This window comes from Nylanderia fulva, unplaced genomic scaffold, assembly GCF_048542155.1.
Source record: "Nylanderia fulva isolate GAGA-0341 unplaced genomic scaffold, ASM4854215v1 Scaffold478, whole genome shotgun sequence".
NCBI lineage: Eukaryota > Metazoa > Arthropoda > Insecta > Hymenoptera > Formicidae > Nylanderia > Nylanderia fulva.
Genome location: NW_028190563.1, coordinates 69,557 through 80,622, shown reverse-complemented (window position 1 = coordinate 80,622; position 11,066 = coordinate 69,557).

Here is an 11,066-nt window from a genome sequence, read left to right as displayed (position 1 = left end):
TATTATACTTAAGTAATAACTCACTTATTAAAGTAATAACAAATAAAAAAATGTATAATTTAATTTTATTATTATTCGACACATTTGGATAAAAAATGAGAAATTCTAGAACAAAGGAACATTTTTTACTTACAGACAAGTGACGCAGTTTACTAAACTTATATTTTATTAACGTTCGTATTTTCATTTCTGATAATAATTCTTTCTAATTTGATAATAGATTTGTAATTAGCAGAGAAGTGCGTATATAAGTACAAATATGTTAGAAGAAAATCTGCTCGAAATTCACAGTACAAATACTCTTCTTTCTTCTGCAAGCAAAGGAAATGTTATCACTTTATCTTTTTATTTATACTCCACATTTTACATGGTAATTTTTTAAATCAAGAATTTAATATATTTGATAAATTAACAAATGTTGTTTGTAAACAAATCAATTATAAATTTCCAAAAAGTTATTGCATGTTTAGTTCAAACTCGAACATATAAAATTACGGAATATTAAAAAAGATATATTGAGATAAATAATTATAATATAATAAGAAAATATATAAATTAAGTAACAAAAAGCAAAAATTATAAATAGTGTAAAGTTTAATAATTTTATAGTTTAATATTTTAATAGTTTAATCATTTATATATATAATTTTAATAGTATATAATTAGTATATTATATGTATATACATATATACATATATGTAGTATAATTAAAATAATTTATATAATAAGTTTAGTAATTTAATAATTTATTGTTAATTATTTTGTATATATATACATATATATATATATATATATATATATATATATAATATATAAGGTATTATTTATGAAGTGATCCACCCAAAGTTTTTCAATCACGCTGAAATTTGCAGAAAGTGTAGTCTTATCAAAAGTAAAATTATTCCTCAAGTTGTTTGGCCCACACTATACAGGCTCTGTGTTAACAGGGACTGGAATTTTTATCATTTTGGTCGTTACGTCCAACTTCAAACGTTGATAAATTTCAGAAGACTACTCCGATTTTAAAAAATAAGGTGTGATTTCGAAAGGTCTCTTTACGTACTTTAATCTTGTGAAATTAGTTTTTTCTTTCAATAACAATTTATATAAGATTTTCAAAAAACAATGTAAAAATCAATTTTTTCTCAAATTTAAACATCTTCGATTTTCTTCAAAAAAATCTTAAAAAGAAAGTATATTTCTCGATCGACGCAAGTCGAGACACAAGTCTCTGGTTTCTCTTTATTTGACGGTGACGACTACGATGGATTTCGGAATAATTTAAAATGCTGCTTTGACTTGATCGATTCTTTATTACATTGCTCAGAGAGAAATAACTTGAGGCAGTGATAGGAATAATAATGTTCTTCTTTCGCCGAATACGTGACATTATATTAAGTAGTCCCCACGGGCGGTCTCGCAGGTCGCGAATTTTACCGAAATAAGTCGATCACTTCCTCGTGTCCTAAATTAATTCAACCCGATAACAATCGGTGCGTTATAAACGGAGCAAATATAATACTTAGTCTTTATAATAACGCATACTCTTAAGATAATAACAAGCTATTGTTCGCTTTATAAGCTGTTTGTCACAACATTAACATAAAACAAGTAATAATAATATAACGATACAAAATATTATAATTCGATAAGTATGAAACAACTTCGTCGATTCTGCATACTTCGTATTTCTAATAGTATTTTTATTTTTAATGATTAGAAAAAAGTATTTAAAATCAATCTTTTTGATCAATTTTTGCTCAGAGAGAAATAACTTAAGGCAGTGATAGGAATAATAATGTTCTTCTTTCGCCGAATACGTGACATTATATTAAGTAATCCCCACGGGCGGTCTCGCAGGTCGCGAATTTTACCGAAATAAGTCGATCACTTCCTTTATTTTAATTTATATAAATTTATTCTTTTATCACACAATCATGTAAAATATGATTTTTATTTATAGAAAAGAGATGTTATAATTTATTACTGCAATAACTAATTACTATAATTAATGCTATTATTACTATAATTAATAACTAATGCTATAATTAATTACTAATTATGCTTACATATAAACTTCTATAATCTAATCTTCTTTTTTTGATGAGGAATAACTTGGAACAATACAAATCCAAATCTCAATTATAATATTTATTAAATGTAATTTAAAAATATAATTTAAAAATAACATATACATATATGTATATTTTTAATATACATTAAATGACATTAAACTAAATAAATGAAACACATATATGTACTTCTTACCCTTTTCCATTTCATATTACATTGACTAATTTTTAATAATTGTTTAAAAATAAAAATGTATATAAATAATACATCAAAGTTCTTCTGGAAAATGATAATAAAAGATTATGCACCTACTGTTATGCTAATAATATAAAATCAACATTTTTTTTGCAATTTGTGTTGCACCTTTTTAAAGCAAAACTTAAAATAGCTTTTACTATAAAATCTATATTTTAATACAAGAGAAGCATTATCGTAAATTAAAGAAAAGTTTAATTTGCATTTATTATAAATATGAACTTTATATATATTATATATATTTAAATTTTATTGTATTTTAATTCATAAAAATTTTATATTATTTAATATTATTGTTCAATAAATAATATTCTTATCTTTAATAAATAATATTGTTTCTTTTAAAGATATAAGACAGGCAATAAGAGCCATGCCAACTCGCGGATGACAGTGCGTTATCCTAACGAAACTAAATTTTTCGTTAGGATTAAGTATCTGTGCACAAGGCACCAAATTTTACTTGGTCACGGCCAAGATTTAAAATATGAAATAATCTCATATGTGAGAATTGAAGAAATACACTTTCTTTACATTTTCCCTCCTAGAGAAAAGTCATCCCCCAGAGTTGTCTGGAAACAGAGCAGCCACGTTCTCTTCTATGTTTTGTGTGTCTTTTATCTGTATTGTTGCCGGTGGTGCTGGGGTCAGTTTTATTATGTGGAATAATGTTGAATTTGTTTTCCTGTGTCCGGTGTTTATTTTGTGAATTGATTTGGATACTTTTTCCAGAATTTTATATGGTCCTATTCTTAATTCTTCTAATTTTCTTCTGTTTAGTTTGTTCCCGTTTTCTACGAATATTGAGTCTCCTTCTTTTAGTTCCACCTCGTTTTTGTTTTTGTCGAATAGTTTTTTATTGTATTCATGTGATTTTATACTATTCTTGTAGGCTAATTCTCGATTCTTTAGCAAGTTCTTTGGTGTATTTTCTTGGGTTATTTTTTCTGGTAAAACTGTAATGTTCTTTCCTTCTAGTAAATATGCGGGTGCAAATCCAGTTACTGTATGGATTGTCTGATCGTATTTTTTTGTGCATTCCTGTGCTATTGTTGTCCAAGCTGATTTTGTTCATCTTTTATTTATTTTGCATCTTATTTTGTTGATTAGTGTTTGGTTTAGTCTCTCGTTTATACCATTCGAGAATGGTGTCTTTACCGCCGTAAAAATAATCGGTATTTTTTTTTCTTCTAGGAATTTCTTAAATTCTTGGGAATTGATTCCCGGATATTGATCTGTCAGGATCATTCCGATTTTGTTGTTTTTTATTACGTTTGTTACAAGTTTTATGAAATCTTTTGAATTCTGTGTACTCGAAGTTAAGATGTATGCGTACCTCGTGAAGTGGTCCGCCAAAAGATGTAGGTATTTCTTCGTAGATCTGGATCCTCCAAGTCCTCCGATTGTGTCAATGGACATTATTTCAAAAGGTTTTCTGGCTGGTCCCAGGTGGGACATCAATCCGTATATTTTTTGTCCTCTTGTTTTGTTCTTTATGCAGATTTCACACTCTTTGCAGATTTTCTTTATGTTATATGTTCGATTTTTGGCCGTGTAGAATGGTCCAATTATGTGTTCCATTTGTTGTATTCCTATGTGGCAATAGCTTTCGTGTATTCTTTTTATAAATGTGATAACGTCTTCTAATAACACTATTTTTTCCTTTTTTTTGTTCTTTTGTAATATATATTGTTTCTCGGTATCAGTTTGTCCTTTTTGCCTTGTAGATCGTTATTTTTTTCTTGGTCTAATAATTTTTCTTCTATATTTATCAAGTTTACAATTTTTAGTTGTTCGTCCTTGTTTTCCTGTGGTCCTAGGACCGGGTTCCTGCTTAGACAATCTGCTTTTAAGTTATGTTTTCCCGGGGAATATCTTATTTGAAAGTCGTATTATGAAAGATAATATGTTAAGTTCCCTAATTCTTCATCCGTTCTTGCTTTTATGTTCACGTTTTCTAATGGCTTATGATCGGAGAAAACAGTAAATGTTTTCCATATTAGCCAATATTGCCAATATCTTATGGCTTCTTTTATCGCTAAGCATTCTAGATATATAGCTTTTCTTCTTTTCTGGACTTCATTCAATTTTTTTGAAAAATAAGCTATTGGTTTTTCTTCTCCATTCGTTTGTCTTTGTTTTAGCACCGCTCCTATGCCGAGTAGGCTTGTGTCTGTATAGATGTGTATTGGTAATGTAGGATCAAATATTTCTAAGACAGGTTGAGAGCAGAGTAATTCTTTTATTTTTTCGAATGATTCTTTGCATTTTCTTGTCCAAATAAACTTTTGCTCTTTTTTTAGTAGATTATGTAATGGGTCTAGCGTTATAGCTACGTTTGGAATGTATTTGTTGTAATAATTTATTTTGCCTAAAAATTGTCTTATGTGTTTTTGTGTTGTCGGGGTCGGAAACTCTTTTATTGATATAAGGTTGTCCTTCAATGGACGTATTGAATTGTTCCCTATCACATGCTCCAAATATTTTATTGTGTTTGAAGCGAATGTACATTTCGAAAATTTTAGTCTAAACCCTTCTTTTATTATTGCTTCTAATAATTGCGTTAAATGGTTCATGTGTTCCGAGAAAGATTTAGAAAAGATTAGAATGTCATCTATGTAATTTACCGTAAATTCTGTTAGTTTATGTTTTCTTGTTATGTTGCTGAGTATCCTTTGAAATATCGCCGGTGACGTCTTCAGCCCAAATGGTAGACAGGTTCATTGGTAATGTCCATCCTGTGTCACGAACGTTGTTTTGTGTCTGTCTTCTACTCATATGGGGATCGACCAAAATTCTGAGTTGATATCCAGCGTTGTGAAAAATTGGCAATTTCTTGTTTTTACCATTAGGTCTTCGATTAGCGGAAAAGGTTGTGATTGGAGAATTACAATTTTATTTAATTCCCTGAAATCTATGCACAACCTTGATTTCTTATTTTCGTCTTTCTTATACGCCAGTGTCACTGGTGCCGCAAATGGGCTGTATGATTCTTCAATAAGTTTTCTATTTAGTAGTTTCGCGACTTGTTTTTCTATTTCTTGCTTCTCTTCTATATTGCACCTGTAGGGTCTTTTGCAGCAGTATTTATCTACTAATAGGTCTATTCTGGCTTCGTAGTCGTTCGTAGTCTCTTACCGTACCTATATCGTATTTGTTCTTTGCAAAGACTGTTTTGTATTTTTCTATAATATTATTTTATCTATCATTTTTTTCTGTTTATAGTTTAAATGATTTACTGTTATCTTGAATCTTTCTTCATCTATATTTTCATTGAAATTTACTTCGTGTTTTTCTGTTATATTTTCTGGTACTGTTTGTATTATTTTTAAATCTTCATTTTGGATTAGTCTAAATTTTTTTATCATATCTAATCCAATTAGGAAATCATGTTTGAAATTTCTTTTATCTACCACAAATATATTTGCTTTTTTTCTATGTCAAATATTTTGGCTTTTATAGTTATCATTCCATTCGTTTTACTTACACCATTAATCGTTCTCAAATTTGCACTTTTTTCATCCTTTTCTTTACCAAAGGATAAAGTAATTTACTGTGTATCCCCGTGGGGTTTACAGATTCCCTTTTTCAATTTTTATCTCTTCCTCCTTCTCTCTCTATCATTGGACCCACTGTTTAACGTCTCTTCCGAAAGACGTGAGCCCAGTTTTCCCACCGCGATCTCCCCGATCCCGGCGGTAAGCGCAGCGCGGAAAAATATTCCCATGTTTACATGACTTCAGTGGACTCGAATCCGCGATCTGCGAGTTACGAGTCTGGCGCTCTACCACTGAGCCACACTGCCGCTCTTCCTTTTCTTTACCATTTTTTAGTTTTAATAGTTTTGAGTTTATCAGGGAGACATTTGACCCTGAGTCATATATCCCAAAGATTTCTAAAGTGTCATTTAGTGTTAGTTTTAATTTGATTAATGGTGGCACCACGAGTTTTTTTGACATTCTTCGTTTAGTTCAGCTTCTAATTCATTATTATTTGTGCATTTAATGTCCTCTATTTCTTTCTTCTTTGTTCCAAACCAGCATGAGGATTCGGGGTGATAACGTGCATCTTTATTTAGTTTTTCGCACGTTTTGCATGGTCTTTTTTTTCAGTTTTTTCCTTAGCTTCGAATTCTATATTTTCTTTTTTTCCAAATGTTCTCTTAGCCATTAAATGTTCATTTTTATTAATTTCATTGTAGAGATCTTCTATTTCCTTGAGTCCTTCTCTGTCAATTTTGTTCAGTATGAATTTTGGTAGGCCGGTGGCAATCAGATTAATCAATGTCTGTTTGCTCATGGATCTATCTATTTCTAGTAGAAGTTTCTTCTTTTTTACGGCATACTCTAGTAGTGTCCCAAACTTATATTTGAACGACACTGCGTATATTACTGGATCCCATCTTTTATTTGCATATGTATTGCAAAATGTTTATTTCCATATTTTCCATTCTGAATTCAATGTTAGTTTTATTACCATTGAACCGTACCAGTCTAAGGACGACTTGTCTAGGAATAGTCTGAGAATTTCGATTTTATTTTGATCTTTTGTTATGTCAAAACGTTCACATTCTTTTTCGAATGCGTCGATCCATTGATCTGGGTTTGAATTTTTCATAGTGAACTTTTCCAAGATAAATTTTTCTGCGATCTTGCTTAATTTTTGTGGTTCAGCTGTTTGTTTGTTTTCTGTGTCTCTGTTTCCTGTGTCAGACGCGGGTTGTTCTTTTTCCTCCAAGAAGATGTCTTTAAATTGAATATTTTCTCCTTCATCCATATAGACCTCTTTTATCTCTTTTTTTAAAGGAATCCAAACTTTCTTTGTTTGGTGCCTTTTTTGTAATGTATTCTTTATTTTTTTGTAAACTTCTGTGTTTCCAATTTCCGTGTGTAGTTTTGCTGGTTGGCTTTCCTCCGGTATCTCAAATGTTTTGTTTGTTTCTGTGGTGACTGATGTTATACACAAAATGTTCGATTTTCCATCCGTTGTTGCTTTTACTTTGAATTCAAATAGCAATTTCTCCATTTTCTATGGTTTTCCCAAAATGTCGTTTTATAATGGTATTTCTTTATGGATTGAGGTTAAGGGGTCCCACACTATCAAATAAGCAGTACTGAGTTTCTGTAATAACGAAACGACATTAAAGTTTATTCCTTGGTGTAATTCTCCTCTTATCACTTTCACATACACGTGCTTATCCCTTATTTCCTTAATTCTCTATATTCTACTCTACCTTCCTCCAGTGCCGGTCCTGGGTGCTTGGCCGCCCCTGTGCAGACCCATTTTTTGCCGCCCCTTTATTCCGTAATATTTGGGACAATTCAAAAATATTCGTACTATATAGAATAAATGAATAATTTCATTTGTAAAATATGTATTGTGTATTTTATTTTAATTATTATTTATAAAGGAAATGACAAACAAATTGTTAATGATACATATCTTTTAAAACATTCTAAAAGTAAATAACAAAATTACTGTAACGTTTTTAAATTAACTCTTCTGGCTTTTAGAGACGCAAATTCGTCTATTATTTTTGACAAGTCTATACTTTCTGATATTTCATGTTCTATAGAAATAAGTGCAAGACTGCTTAGTTTTTCCTGGGACATCGTAGATCGGAGATAATTTTTAATTATTTTAAGTTTCGAGAAACTTCTTTCGCCAGACGCAACGGAAACTGGCAGTGTTAAAAAAATTCTCAATGCAATAGTAAGATTTGGGAAACAAGATAACAAATCAGCATCTACGATTCTTTGTAAAACTTGAAAGGGATTGTTCAATAACGATGCGTCAGGAAAAATTTCCCGGTACGACATTATTTCATGATATAACTGAATACCATCAAAATCCCTTTTTAACACATTATTTTCATTTGATTGGAATTTTACATCCAAATCCATACATGATTTCATTAAGGCGTCATTATCCATTTTTTTGAAATCATATAAAAAGCTAAACAGAGATTCACATTCATTTATTAATTCAAACCTTTGATCAAGAGAATTGCTTATGTGATATAAAATGAGAAAATAAAAATGTATTTTAAAGCGTTGTTTAGGATCTACAACCGAATCAGCTTTGCTTTCGTTGAAAAATTGACGTGGCTTTTTTATATGGCGAATTATAGGAAATTCTGGTTGTACGTTAATTTTTTCAGCTTTTGTAACGGCATTACTAATGAACGTATTAAAATATTCATCGTTTCTTTTTTTAATAATGTAATTTTTGAGATTTTGTAAAGCATGAACACATTCGGCTAAGCTTATTTTTGGGTTTTGAAGCATTTTACTAACAATATCTATTTTTGAAAGCAAATCGTGCCAAATAATTATAGAACATATAAATTTGAAAGAAGATATCTTTTGTGCCAATGAATGAGCCATATTTTTTGTTTTTACGTCTTGAGTTGGATCATTCGTTAATTCAGTTAAACTGTCAATGATGTTCTTTAGATTAAGGCGTAATGGTCTTATAGCTTTAATTCTGCTTTCCCATCTTGTCTCACTAAGACTTTTAAGTGTTAAATTTGTAATGTGTTTCTTTAAAAGATCCCATCGATATGTGGAAGCAGAAAAAAAGTTATATACTTCCTGAATAATTTCAAAAAAATCAAATATTTCCCCGCTACTATTTGCTGCATCACTTACGACCAAATTCAAAGTATGAGCATTACAAGGAACAAAGAGTGCTCTTGGATTGATGTCTAAGATGCGCTTTTGAAGGCCAATATTTTTACCTCTCATATTGGATCCGTTGTCGTAACCTTGTCCTCTAATATTTTGAACATCTAACTCATAATTTGATAATTTTTCTAATAGGAAGTTATACAATCCTTCACCAGTAGTATCTGTGACAGGATAAAAATCCAAAAAAAACTCGTGTATGTCAACTTCTTTATTTGACATATTTATATTTACACACCTTACAATAAATGTAATTTGTTCGGTATGGCTAACATCTGGTGTACAGTCAAGTATAATAGAAAAATATTTAGAAGATTGCGGACTTCCGTTTCCGGTGCAGAATTAGAGTACACATGGTGTGTGATAGTGAAGAGTTGAGGGCGATTAAAGGGGTTAGAGCACAGAGATAGTGGAGAGGATAGTTTGAAAAGGAAGAGGGAGAAGAGTGAGAGGGTGAGAGAGTAGTGTGAGAGAGGATAGTTAGACAGAGAAAGTAGGAAAGAGAGAAATAGGAGGCTGGTGACAGCTGAGAGTGGGCAGGGAGTATAAGGTATAAAGAAAGAAAGCGGGGTGCAGAAAAATAGAGTAAAGGTGCTAGGGAATAGCTAGGGAATTTAGGAAAGAAGAAGCAAGGATTAGGAAGAACGTAGAGTGGCGAGAAGTAGGCAAAGAGAGGGACAGGGGAAAGGAAGAGTATAGAGAGGAAAGCGGAGAGGATTTGGATTAAAAGGGTCTGAAAGCATGTGGAGTGGGAAGAAAGAGGGAGGCAAGGGAGCGGAGGGAGGAGGAATAATAGGATCGGTAGGTAAAAAGGGAAAAGAAAGAAGTGGAAGTCTAGGGAATATAGAAGATCTAATGAAGAGGAAAAAAAGGGAGTTAGAGGAAAAAACGGGAGAAGGGAGCGGTGAGATCTTTAAGAGAAGCAACAAGACAACGAGATCACCGGAAAAAGGTGGTGAAGAGGATGGAGAGAAGGAAGAGATCAAAAGATTGTTGCAAGATATGTGGCAAGAAATGAGGGAGATCAGGGAGGAAATAAAGGAACAGGGAGAGAGGATAAGAGGAGAGATGGAGGAGATAAGGAGAGATTACAAGATACAGATGGAAAGGTGGAAAAGAGAGAAGAAAGAAATGATAGAGAACATGGAAGGTATGAAGAGGAGGATAGAGGGACTGGAGAGGAAGATGGAGGAAAAGGAGGAGGGAGAGAGAGAAAGAAGAGAGCACACAGGGAATGGTTTACAGAAGAGAGTAGGGGAAATGGAAAGGAAATGGGAGATATTAGAAAAAGAGGAAAAAAGAAAGAATATAGTAATAAAAGGCTTATTAGTCAAAGAGGGGAAAAGAAGAGAGGGAGCCGAAAAATTGTTAGAGGAGATAGAGGCAAGAGCGAGGATAATGAAAATAAGGAAAATAGGGGAGGATAGAGAAATGGGGAGAGAAATGGTGGTGGTGGAATTGGAGAAGGAAGAACAGAAATGGGAAGTGATGGAGAAGAAAAAGAAGCTGAAAGGCAGAAAAGAAAGGATAGACACGGATTTAACATGGAAAGAAAGGGAGATAAGACGAAAGTTGGGAGAGATAGCAAGGAGAGAAGAGAAAAGAGGAGAAAGGACATGGGTAAGTAATGGCAAGTTAAAAATAGGAGAAAAATGGTGGAGATGGGATGAGGAGAAGGAAGTTCTGAGAGATGAGAAGGGAAATGTAAAGAATATGATAATGAGGGAAGAGGAGAGGAGAAAGGAAGATGGGCTAAAGTAGAGATAGAGAGAGAGAGGGAAAAGGAGAAGAGAGGAAAAGGATGGAAGGTAGTTTTCTGGAACGTAGCGGGAGTAGGGAATAAGGACATAGATTTTTGGAAAGGATTAGAGGAATGGGATGTAATAGTGTTATCAGAAACATGGATGGAAGAGGAAGGATGGAAGAAGATGAGAAGGTACCTACCGAAAGGATACGTATGGGGAGTGCAAGGAGCAAGTAGAAAGAAGAAGAGAGGAAGAGCGAAAGGAGGCATGATTATGGGGATAAAAAAGGAGATTGCAGAGAAGGGAGGAA